The sequence below is a fragment of the Apodemus sylvaticus genome, chromosome 3 (genome assembly GCF_947179515.1).
Source record: "Apodemus sylvaticus chromosome 3, mApoSyl1.1, whole genome shotgun sequence".
Taxonomy (NCBI): Eukaryota; Metazoa; Chordata; class Mammalia; order Rodentia; family Muridae; genus Apodemus; species Apodemus sylvaticus.
The window spans coordinates 27040860-27054041 of NC_067474.1; the positions used below are offsets into that span (position 1 = coordinate 27040860).

General features: G+C 41.7%; 1 pseudogene; it reads left to right on the forward strand.

The window, feature by feature from the left end:
• The first annotated feature begins 11979 nt into the window (after positions 1-11979).
• On the forward strand, positions 11980-12882 carry LOC127679824 (glyceraldehyde-3-phosphate dehydrogenase-like; annotated as a pseudogene).
• Positions 12883-13182: the final 300 nt, after the last annotated feature.

Genomic DNA, 13182 nt, shown 5'->3' on the forward strand with positions numbered 1-13182 from the left:
CTGTGAAAATCATCCTTTCCCTATCTTGTTTAAGGCGTATGCTTATAGACTGTCCACATCTTTTGTTGTCCCCCCCCCCATTTTATCATCTATCCCCTTGAAGACCCAACACTAATATTAATATCTTTATTAATTTTGGCCTCACATTTTGTCTTCTGTGCTGCCCCTCTCTCTGTTTTCCCACTGTGCTTCCTTATCTCAGCATGCAGTCATTCTCAGCTGCAAAATGCTGTCAGTGATTCATTCAACAACTCTTTTTGTTATCCCCAGTTGCTTAACCATATAATAGACAGAGTCATATATGCTAGACATGCAGAAGGCACTCAGTGCTGGTGACTACTCAGACAAACTACCATTCCAAAATTCTAATCGCTGATAAAAATTTTCTGGGGCAATAGATGGAAAGTGATTCTAGATTTTTAATATCCTTTATTTTATGTCCATACAACATTTCCATTCTGAGTTTTTCTTCTTCAAAAAGAGAACATTATTGTAGAGAAATATGTCTCTGTGTATATGTGTGAAATATATGTTTATTTATATAGTCTAAAATATGTATATATTCTGTGTATATAAATAATATATTTGTTTTACTTTAATATTGCATCACACATTTTATGTGTTGTTGCCAGTGTTTAGCCTCCTCTTTTGAACTGGCTGGCATCCTGATTTCCTTACCCTCGTGGTCCTGAATCACTCTTTTATGAATGAATGAAACACCTTCATTTCTTCAAGTTCCTTTAACTTGATACAAATATCTGCACAGACCTCTGATGTTTAGGCTTTTTGACATGAGCTTAGAAACTACATCTAACTATCTAGTCCTGACTTTGAGAATTTAGCTTCAAGGTCAGTGTTTCTGAAAAGCATTTTCTGATGTTACAGCCCATGGGACTTTCCTCCCGGTGGAAGGCCAGGCTTCTTCTTTGTAAGTGTCTGAATCTAGGGGACTCATGTCCTAGGTCTATTCAGTTCACACCTCATATCCCTGTGGCCACCAAACCCAAGAATGCTGTCATTAACTCTTGGTGAGCCAGATCTGCTTCTGTGGGAGCCATGAAGATCTGTCTCTCCCAAATTACACATAGAAGTTTCCTTTACAGTTGTCCAGCTTAAGCTGTGCAGTTAGTTTATTTATGTTTACTTCTTCAAACTGAAGAGCCTCCCAGGATATTAAATTCAATTAATCCCAATTCTTGGTTCCTTTCAAATTGCTTAACTGAGGAAATTCTCCAAAGATTCTTTTGTCTAGAACAACAGTATTTTTTTTTTTTTAAGGAAGGACCGCAACTTTGCTTCGAGCATTTTCCAAGTCCCTGTCATTTAAATATTTACTGAGAAGTGCCATTCCTTTTTCAAGAAATTTATTTGGAAATTATTTCCAAGCAAAAACTGATGACTGCAGGATCCATTTGGACAACATCAAGACTGTTGCCCAGTTACCATTTAAGATATATGCTCGTAAAATACTGCTTGGTAATATCATTTTAATCCGGTGTTTACTGTACCTGGAAACTGCCTTGGTGCACACTTTAAAGTATTTAGATAGAACTCGGTTACTAATGACCAAAAGACCACCACTGCTAGGTAAATAGGATTAGAGGCAAGGCTGAGGCATTTCACCACTCCTGACATGGATTTAAATGCCCAAGGGTCAAATCGGCAAACTGGATGAAGTTCCTTTTATGTAGATGAGTGTTTTTCTTGCCTGGAATATTTTTATTTATTGGCCACATATCCGGCCTACATAATGCTGTAGAAAATGCTGTCACATTTGGTTCTGCTTCTTCGAACTTTCAGAAAAAGCCGAGCAGAAACGCGGAGAGGCAATCAGCAGGGCACCGGCTGGGCGCGCAGGTGGGCAGCCAGCCGCTCAAGGATGCAGCTGCGTCTCTCTGGCAGGCGGCTCGGCTTGTCAGCTGCGTGCATAGCCCCAAAATAGACACTTTCCCTTTCCGTCCTTCCTGACTCACCTGGAACATAATGATGCTCCCCCCCCCCCCCTTGCCGAAAAGTACAGCTTTATTTTTATGGCCACAAAACCACCTGGTGATATTTGTGTGCCAAGTGCTAAACGGAGATTTCTTCTCCTAGGACCCAACAAACAGTGCGGGCGCTCTCAACCTTGTGTTAAAATCTTTCTTTCTTTTTTTTTCCCTAGCACAAACTACTTGAACATATTCTTCACTCCTAAGTAGAATTTTGTATCTGGTGACAAACTTCTTAAACCTACTGACCCTCCCCAGCCTGCAGTAACCGCTATGTAATATATGCTCTACTTTATTGAAACTAACCTTTTTTTTTAAAGTGGTATTTGTCCTGTACAATATAAAATGAAAAAAAGAAATCTTTAAAGAATAAAAAGTAGTGTCTCTATGCAAAAATTCTTATAAGTAGATTTGTATGTTAACGACCTTTAAAACAAAACAAAACAAAACCTTACAGCAGAGTCTAGAAAGGTATTCACCACTTGAGGGCAAAGTCATTTAGCATCTTGTGTTTAGGTGTAGCTCTGAGATCAGACTCTGGCCATTGCCACGTGGGTAGAAGACTCAAATTCCATTCTCAGTCCCGCATAGTGAAGCCTGTGCTCTAATCCAGCTCCTGACTGTAAGGTTAATTGACCCCAGTCTCTGAGCACAAGTAAAGGGTCCTGCTGATCACCTTAGGATTCTGCTGAGAGCAAAAATTAGGGTCGCATCCAGCTGTGGAGGGCTAGGGTGCTGAGGGGGAGCAGTGAGCCTGGCCTGACAACTGTGTGTTTCTTAACCCCATGACATTGTCCTACTCAGGAAAATGGCCACAGAGAAGGCAAAGCAGCTGTCAGCAGTGATGCAGACAGCAGCCTGATGGGGAGGCATGCTCTCAGGTACTGAAGCTGCCCGCATTAGCCTGACCTTGTCTTTGAAAATGTCAGTGACGGAGGCCTACTTCCTGATCTACTGCCAAATGTGGCAGGACCTCTTACGAACTCTTTAAATACTGGTACACCAGGGTCATTTAGACGTGATGTCCTAAAGAGGCAATTCCATTCATAGCTTTTCCCCGCCTTCCTTCTATAACAGGGATATTATTTTATTTTTAAATGCTGAGAGTAGTTCTATTTGGCCTTGGGTCCTCAGGATCATTACAGGCAGAAGGAGTATCTCCACCGCATGTGTTTAGAACTTTTATGTTTAAGCCAAACTACTCGTTAAGTAAAACAAAACAAACAAATAAACAAAACCAGTATCATGTAAAGGTTTAGCAAGGACTCAGCTAATCCGTGCATCATAGCCTGGGAAGACAAGCAATTCAATCTGGGAGCGGAGTCCACTATGATCATGTCTTTTCTGTTGAGACCACCCAGGAACATCTGCTGGCTTGCCAGCTTTCAGATTTTGAAGAAGTGCTTTATTTTCCTGGGCAGTACAAGCTTAGAGGAAGCACCCTTGTATTCTGGAAATAACCTTCACTCTCCCTCGATAGGTTTGGGTTGTGCCATGTCCCAGGAAGGAAGCTCACATCTCCCTTTAGGAAAATATGACTTCATTGTCTTTCAATTGAGGGTGTTCTCATCAAGAGCAAAAATCTTTACTTTTCTTATCATCCATATTATTCTCACGACAGTGACTTGGCTGCAGAATAAAGGGTTTTCCTTTACTACCTGCATTGGCCAAGCTTCTGAATACAACATTTAAAACCTAACTCTTGAATCATGGAGATCTGAATTCAGTCCCCAGCTCTGAACAAAGTCACCGTGCTTGTGGATGTTTGGAATCCTGGCACTGAAGAGGGAGAGACTGGCAGATACCTGGACAACCAGCCTAGACTCCTTGGAGAGTCACACTTCCAAGCTAGAAACCCTGTCTCCAACATAAGGGGGACAATGCCTGAGTCCTCTGGATGCCACCTTCACTTACACACACGTGTACACCTGAACACTCATGATCATTCACACCCACAAGGAAAAATTACAACTCCCTGTCCCCTAAAGATCAACTTGTAAAAATCACAGAGTTGCAGGATAGAGAAAACCAGGGTTAGAATCTAAAGGGGTCTGTTGAAGGAGGAATGCTTTCAACTGCTGTGTGTACAGCTGCCCTGTTACTAATACTTCCTCCCAGCAACATCTGCCCAGGGCCTCACCACACACCCAGAGCACAGGCTGCTGGCTCAGTAATGTACACTGTGAAGTGGGATTAGACTCTCTGCCTCTCTCCCCTAATTGTGGCTCATTCCAAGTAGAGTTGTTACTTATCCAGAAACAAAGTGGACTCCATTCTGGGAAGTTGTAATAAGGAGATTAAGAAACTACAGAGGCCTACGAGTGTTTTCTGTGTTACTTAGAACAAGAGCAGTCTTGGCTTTAATCAAAGTTAATCAACCCATCTGAGGCAGATCACAGAAGAGACCCAGACTGGGCTGCATACTAATATCTTGGGGGCACCGAGGGCCTTGCTGGTAATAGGCATGAAGCTTCTTCCTCCAATGAGAAAGATGCTCAGTTATGCTAGACCATATGTCTGCTGCAATCTGTGGACTTATGGATGAAGAACTTGCTCAACCCCAAGGCACCATGTTGAGCTTGGAGCAAAACTAGTGGCGTTGATGCCAAGGGGAGAAAGGCATCCTCTGTGTTTCATAGATAATCAGCAACTGAAAGCATTGGTAAATAAATATATTATAGGTGGTATGTTGCATACTTTTTAGTAAAGTCTATTCCTATTATTTGAATATGGGTGAAGGGATTGAAATTCATAAAATTATAAGATACTTATATTGAGTTAAAATGGAAAAATAAACATTCTTTCTGAAGTTGAGAGTTGGGAAGGTTCTCCATTAACCTAGTTACTAGTATTTTATTCTAATTGACATATTTGTGGGGTATAATATGGTCATTTAACACATATGTAATGCACAGTGATCAAATCAAGGTGATTTGTATATTCATCACTTGAAGTATTTATCGTTTAAAATTCTTTCTTGCAGCTATTTTAAAATACACAACAATCATTATTAGTTAAGTCATAAAATCATTGATAACTGGAGCCAACATATTCATGAACAGTATATTTGACATTCATACTTGATGACTTACAGATGTATATGTATGTTTATGTAACTTCAATCAGAACAAAAGTCTATACAAAGAATAGGTGTACTGTGGTAATATCACAGATTAATCTTACAAACACAGCAGTACAAAAAGTAAAGTTCATAGTGATCTGAAAAGCCTGTTGGTATCAGTTTTACAAATTCTAAACAGTGGAGTTAAAACTTCTAGAGAGGCTCTTGCATTCCTGACATCTGGGACTTTCTGGTTGCTACCCCCAGTTCCCCATCCCCCATTGCTACACACCTCTGTTCAATTTCCTGACCCTCTGTGCATCTCCTCCATCTCCTCCCCTACCTGATTCTGCCTCTCATTTTCCCCTCCCCTTTTCTTCCCAAGTCCCTCCCACCCTCTACTTGCCTTGATTATTACATTTCAAATGCTAAAACCTTTCCCGGTTTCCCCCCTCCCCCCAAACCTCCACCCCCTCCTCTTACCCCTGCCTCCAAGTTTATATCCCTCCACCTGACCCACTCCCATCCCCCCCCCTCAATTTCCCTTTGCTGGGGCATCTATTGAACCTTCACCTAAAGACCACTTCTCCCACTGATGCCTGACAAGGCATTCCTCTGCCACGTTTCTGGCTGGAACCATGTGTACCCCTTGGTTGATGGTTCAGTCCCTGGGAGTCCTGGGGCATCTGGGTGGCTGATATCATTGTTCTTCTCATGGAACTGTAAACCCATTCAGCTCCTCTGGACCACCCTCCAACTCCTCCACTGGAGACTCCCATGCCTAGTCCAATAGTTGGCTGATAGCATCTGCCTCTGTATGTGTACAGCTCTGGCTGGGCCCCTCCGGAGACAACCATGACATGATCCTTTTGGTATGCACTTCTTGTTGTCCATAATAGTGTCAGGGTTTGGTGACTGTTTATAGGATGAATCCCCAGGTAGAGCAGGCTCTGGGTGGCCTTTACTTCAGTCTCTACTCCATACTTTGTCTCCATAATTGTTCCTGTGAGTATTTTGTTTTCTTTCTCAGAGGAACCAAAGCACCCCTACTTCAGTCCTCCTCCTTCTTGAGCTTCCTGTGGTCTGGGAATTGTAACTTGTTTCTTTTGAGCTTTTGGGTTAACATCCACTCATCAGTGAGTGCATACCATGTGCGTCCTTTTGTCATTGGGTTACCTCACACTTTCTAGTTCCATCCATTTGCCTAAGAATTTCATGAATTCATTGTTTTTCATAGCTGAATAGTACTCCATTGTGTAAATGCACCAAGATTTCAGTATCCACTCCTCTGTTGAAGAACATCTAGGTTCTTTCCAGCTTCTGGCTATTATAAATAAGGCTGCTGTGGACATAGTGGAACATGTGTCCTTATTACATATAGGAGCATCTTCTGGGTATATGCCCAAGAGTGGTATAGCTGGGTCCTCAGGTAGTACTATGTTTAATTTTCTAAGGAACCACCAGACTGATTTCCAGAGTAGTTTTACCAGCTTGCAATTCCACCAAAAAAGGACAAATCTTCCTCTTTCCCCACATCCTCTCCAGAATCTGCTGTACCCTGAGTTTTTCATCTTAGCCACTCTGACCAGCATGAGGTGGAATCTCAGGGTTGTTTTGATTTGCATTTCCCTGATAACTAAGGATGCTGAACATTTCTTTAGGTGCTTTAGAGCCATTTGGGTTTCCTCAGTTGAGAATTCCCTGTTTAGCTTTGTACCCTATTTTTAATAGGATTATTTGATTCTCTGGAGTCTTGAGCTTTTTGAGCTCTTGAGTACATTAGATATTAGCTCTCTATGGGATGTAGGATTGGTAAAGATCTTTTCCCAATTTGTTGGTTGTCATTTTGTCCTATTGACCGCGTCCTTTGTATTACAGAAGTTTTGCAGTTTTATGAGGTCCCATTTGTCGATTTTTGTTCTTAGAGCATAATCCATTGGTGTTCTATTCAGGAACTTTCGCCCTATGCCTATGTTTTCAAGATTCTTCCCCAATTTCTCCTCTATAAGCTTCAGTGTGTCTGGTTTTATGTGTTGGTCCTTGATCTACTTGGATTTGAGCTTTGCACAAGGAGATAAGAATGGGTTGATTTGCATCTTTCTGCATGCTGACCTCCAGTTGATCCAGCACCATTTGTTAAAAATGCTGTGTTGTCAAATATCAAGTGATCATAGGTGTGTGGATTCTTTTCTGGGTCTTCAATTCTATTCCATTGATCTTTCTACCTGTCTCTGTACCAATACCAAACAGTTTTGAAGCATCCACTCTTTGGTCTTTCTTCCTCTTGAGCTCCATGTGGTCTGTGAGTTTTATCCTGGGTATTCCATGCTCTTTGCCTAATATTTACTTATCAGTGAGTACCTACCATGTGTGTTCTAGTGTGATTGAGTTACCTCATTCAGGATGATATTTTCTAGATCCATTCATTTGCCTGTGAATTTTGTGAAATGACACTAGCTGAAATACCCCACAAAGGGGAGGAAGCACCTGTCAGGACCATATCCTGAGGTTAGGCATGGCCCCACCCAGGTTGAGAAATGGCGCCACCCACCCATTTCCAAAATTTTAACCCAGAATTGCTCCTCAGTAAATACAGGGACAAGGACTGGAACAGAGATTGGAGGAAAGGCCATCCAGAGACTGCCCCACCTAGGGATCCATCCCATATTCAGACACAAAACCCAGACACTATTGTTGATGCCAAGAGGTGCTGACAGGAGCCTAATAGAGCTGTCTCCTGAGAGGCTCTGCCAGACCCTGACCAACATAGATGCTGTTCCCTGCAGCCAACCATTTGAAGCCATGTGGGGTGATTGTAATCCTGAAGTGAAATTAAATGTGATCAGTCAAGAGAAGGAGTTCCAGGGTTTAGTTTAGAAGTAGATCAACTACCAACATTTTTAGAATCAATTTATTATAGTCAAAGAATAGAGTGAGACTTCTTTTCTTTCCTTCTTTTTTTCTTTTTAAAATCACTATCAATTTCTGGTTAAAAATCTGGTTGTTTTAAGTATTAAGCACAGAACTTTTACAGATTTAAACAATGTTTTAAATGAGTCTTAACAAGTTCTACAATTAATTATTAATTATACTGGAAAATGATTTAAAGGCCCAGATCCCCTTGAGGGAGACATTATAGCCAGATATTTCGCTATAAGCTTGGCCACTTAGTGGACTTCAGGAAGTCAAGTATTTTTTAATTTGTTCACCCACAAACATTTCATGTTGAACTGAATGGTGCTTTGCTTCAAAGAGAACATAAAGATAAATAAGATATGACCCATGGCGGAGCAATTCACATTCAATTTAGGGAAAATAGCTAGATATTTATTCAGTCACTGACTTGAAATTTATTGAGTGCTTCTAGATGATGGATAGTCAAAGATGAATGGTCTTGATGGGCTCTCCTCTTGAAGAGCATACAGCATAGAACACATGATGAGTTCCAATAATACAGTCTATGTTTTATGATAAAGGCCAAAGGATGAGACAGTGTGCCTGCCCTGGATTAAGCTGTCATGACAATGGAATGGCAGCCGAGCTGCATTTTGACAGATAAGAGAAAGTCTCATGATGTAGTAAGGTATGCATACCAACATAACTGGAGAACTGTAGGCTTTTCAGTAAGACTAGAGCCCAGATGAGCAATATTTTAGTTTGACTATGAAATGCTCTCTAGAGGCTCATGGGTTCAATGTTTTACTTCCAGCTGATGACTGTATCTTAAGGGCTCCAACTTCATCATTGTTTAATGCACTGACAAAGTCATAATGTGATGGCATTATTTGGGGAGGGGTAAAAAAAAACATTAGGAGGGGCCTCTTTGAAAGAAGTAGGTCACTGGAAATGTACCACTAAAGAGTATATTTCCTCTTCAGTCCATTTGTGTCTCTGCTTCCTGCCTCACATAAGATGAGTAGCTTTACTCCACTCCATGTTTCTACCATACTATATTACCTTACTCACGTCCAAAGCAATAGAGCTAATCAACTCTCAGTGAAACCTTTGAAGGCACAAGCCTAAGAATCTGTTTTTCTCCTTTAAATTGCTCCTCTGAAGAGTGTCTTACAGTAGCCAAAAGGCAGACTAGTACAGATGAACAAGGGGGCTTAAGAACAAGGAAGGGACCAGGCAGCAAATAGCATTGCATTGCTGAGCATCCTGTGTTAGATTTTATTCTTTAATAACAAGCACAGCTATTAGATACATCCAAGTAGATCTCTTAGAGCAGCCGCCTGCTTGCATTAGGATGTTAGAACTATTCTGCTCTTGGCCCCTTAAAGGGTGCTTTCCAAAGCAGAGATCTTTTATAAATCAAAGAGCAGGGATAGCACATGATAGACATTCCTGATGTAGTCCCTCCTGTTTGAGATCAGGACTACAGTTTTAAGGGTGTCATCCTAGGTTTTGAATATGCAAGGGGAATGTTCTTCTGTTGGCTTCTAAATACCCTTGGGAAAGAGTATCTTTGAGATCAAGCATGGAGTCTTTGTAAATACCAATAAAAATGTACACCCCCTGTGGTGTGGTGATTTGAATGAGAATTGTTTTGATACTCTCTTATATTTGAATACTTGGTCCCCAGTTGGTAGAACTATTTGGAAAGGATTTGAGAAGGTGTGGCCTTGTTGGAGAAGGCATGTCACTTCTGAGGTTTCAAAAGTCCATGCCATGCCATCTATGCCTGCTATTTGCTGATGATATGTATTAAAATTTCAGCTTCTGCTCCAGTGCCATGTCAGCCTGCTTGCTGCTCTGGCCCCCACCATTTAGAGGTCCTTTCCTCTAAAATTATAAACATCCAATATTATTTGTAAGTTGCCTTGGTCATAGTGTCTTATATCCCAGCAATAAAAAAGTAACCAAGACACCTCTCATCTGATAAATAGCAATATTTTCATAATTGAAAGCTAAATGATCTGGGTGATATCACTTTTCAATTGAATTCCTCACAAGTGTTTCAGGGGTGGATCAATTCTGATCTCCTCTGGAAAGGTTGTCACTGAGCCTGTACTTGTGGATCCGGTAATATCAACTGTTCTTCCCATACCTAGGCAAAAATGTTGTGACTCTATTTAGATCTAAATTTGCCTCTGACCACTGAGCACTTTTCCCAGAGCAATTTCATTTGATAGTGTTTATTTTGAAATTTTGAAGAGATGAGATTATTGTAAACATTTGCCTACATTGACCTTTCTCTCTCCCCACAATTAGTTGCTAGTTAATAATTCAGGGCTGCCATTATGTCTATGCTCACACTGTTTATACAAAAGTGTCACCCCTGTCCCCACCCAGCCCTATGACAACAAGACTTAGCTGATTCTACTCAAGTGTCACAAAGTGCAGGTCTGAAGTGTCTTTGAGACTTCCCAAGGCACTCAGCACAGTACCAAGGACATACTCAGGTTATCTGATGTTATCTTGAGGTATAAAATGAGGCTGCCTTAACAACTAATGAATTAGTAGTAAGTTTACACTATAAACTTTGGGTATGCTAAAATGACACTAACTTTCTTAGAAAATACTTAACACGCTTTACAAAATCAGCTCTCCTGATTGCTAGTTGATGTATTCTACGAATTAGTAAATGCAAGTTAGAATAATGCAAAGGGAGAGGAGAATAAGTTACATTTTGATATTTAAGCTGATAATACTATTGGGTTCCCTAACCTGATGCTTCTTAATGTCATGATTTTCCAGAGAAAAGAATGACAGCCACAAATTGCACAGCGACTATGCTCTTCCCTGTTGCCTGCCATATTTATCAGGGGCCCAAGCAGAATCATACAGAGACAGGACCTGTGAAATGAACTGGAAGCAGGTGTACTTATGCAATGGCCTTGGGTATGACATGCTCCTGTACAAAGATTTTTTTCAAGGTGCATTCCATGGTGCTTTATAGATTATAAGTAGAGAATGCCATAAAAGATGGAGAGACAAAGGTGAAGTTTATGATCAGCCAAATCTCTCCTCTGAATATTAAAGACCCTTGTGGAATGCACTGTAGCTCTGGTAAGCAGGAATCCCTGCTGCTATAGAGGAGACCTAGTTTTCAGCTTCAAAGAGATTCATCTGCTTCTAGATGACTGATGGCATGTACTGATACTTGCCAAACAGTATTGGTTCCTTGTATACACGTTTATGGAGCTAGTGGCATGAATTTCAGTCAAACTGAATAGTAGACCAGATCTATGTCCCGCTATGAGATACCATCAGCAAGAACTGGTGGTGAAAATTATTGGCAGTCAAAAGTTTGTCTGTCTTTATATGGACGACAGGCTTGATTTTTTCATTGTTTATTGATTATTCTAAGACTCCAAGTCGTAGGATACTCAAAAAGATTTAACTCAGCATTTCACACTTTATTTACTGTAAATTTAAAGGAGTTTTAAAAGTGCCACTCGCCCATCAAATTATAAAGCTGGTGACTCAATTGGTTGGTCCAAGTTTTATTGTATTGAAATGTTTATTGACTATATACCATAAAAACCCATTAGGGATTAGGGAAACATCTTAGTGCAAAATACCATTTTCTTTTTTCCTTGAGCAAAATCTAAGATCTGATTTTGACTCTCTGGCAACAAGTAAAAGCCAGGCAAAGCCAGAGTCAGACCATAACCCCAGCGTTAGGAAGCAGTGACAAATGGATTCTATGGTTTTTCCGTTTAGCAAGCCAAGCCAAACCCAGTGAGTTTCAGTTTCTGTTCCAGAGTCTGTCTCAAGAAACAAGGTAGATCTTCTAAATCTCTGGGAATCTTGCATTAGAGGGAGTTAAAAAACATAAAATCTGGAAAATAGGGACTACGGTTTCAAAATGCCATCTTCTGAACATGACACAGCCATTGCAATCTTGAATTCTGCAATTACAGCTCTCTGTTCCAGAGACAGCAGCATCTTCTTGTGCAGTGCCAGCCTCGTCTTGTAGATAAGATGGTGAAGGTCGGTGTGAACAGATTTGGCTGTAATGGGCTCCCGGTTACCAGGGCTGCCTTCTGCTCTGCATCTGGCAAAGTGGAGATTGTTGCCATCAATGATCTCAAGTACATAGTCTACATGTTCCTGTATGACTCCACCCATGGCAAGTTCAATGACACAGTCAAGACTGAAAATGGGAAGCTTGTCATCAATGGGAAGCCCATCAACATCTTCCAGAAGATTAGATTCTGCTAACATCAAATGGGGTGATGCTGGTGCTGAGTATGTCATGGAGTCTATTGGCATCTTTACAATGATGCAGAAGGCTGGGGCCCACTTGAAGGTTGGGGCCAAAAGGGTCATAATCTCTGCCCCTTCTGCCAATGCTCCCATGTTTGTGGTGGGTGTGAACCATGAGAAATATGACAATTTGCTCAAGATTGTCAGCAATGCATCTTGCATCACCAACTGCCTAGCCCCGCTGGCCAGCGTCATCCATGACAACTGAAGGGCTCATGACCACTGTCCATGCCATTATTGCCACTCAGAAGACTGTGCATGGCCTCTCCGGGAAGCTGTGCTGTGATGGCTGACCAGAACACCATCCCTGCATCCACTGGTGCGGCTGTGGGCAAGGTCATCCCAGAGCTGAACAGGAAGCTCACTGGCATGACCTTCCGTGTTCCTACTCCCAATGTATCCATTGTGGACCTGACATGCCATCTGGAGAAACCTGCCAAGTACAGTGGCATCAAAAAGGTGATGAAGCAGGCATCGGAGGGCCCACTAAAGGGCATCCTGGGCTACACTGAGGACCAGGGTGTCTCCTGAGACTTCAACAGCAACTCCCACTCTTCCACCTTTGATGCTGCGGCTGGCCTTGCTCTCAATGACAACTTTGTAAGGCTCATTTCCTAGTATGACAATGAGTACAGCTATAGGGACAGGGTAGTGGACCTCATGGCCTCCATGGTCTCCAACAAGTAAGAAGCCCTGGACTGCCCACCCCAGCAAGCACACTGAGAGTGAGAGGCCCTTGGTTGCTGAGGAGTCCCTGTCCCAACTTGGCCCCCAACACTGAGCGTTTCCCTCACAATTTTTATCCAAGACCCTATAATAACAGGACGGGCCTAGGGAACCCTCCATACTCTCTTGAATACCATCGATAAAGTTCACTGCACCCACAAAAAAAAAGAATTCTGCAATTGCCTACCCTAG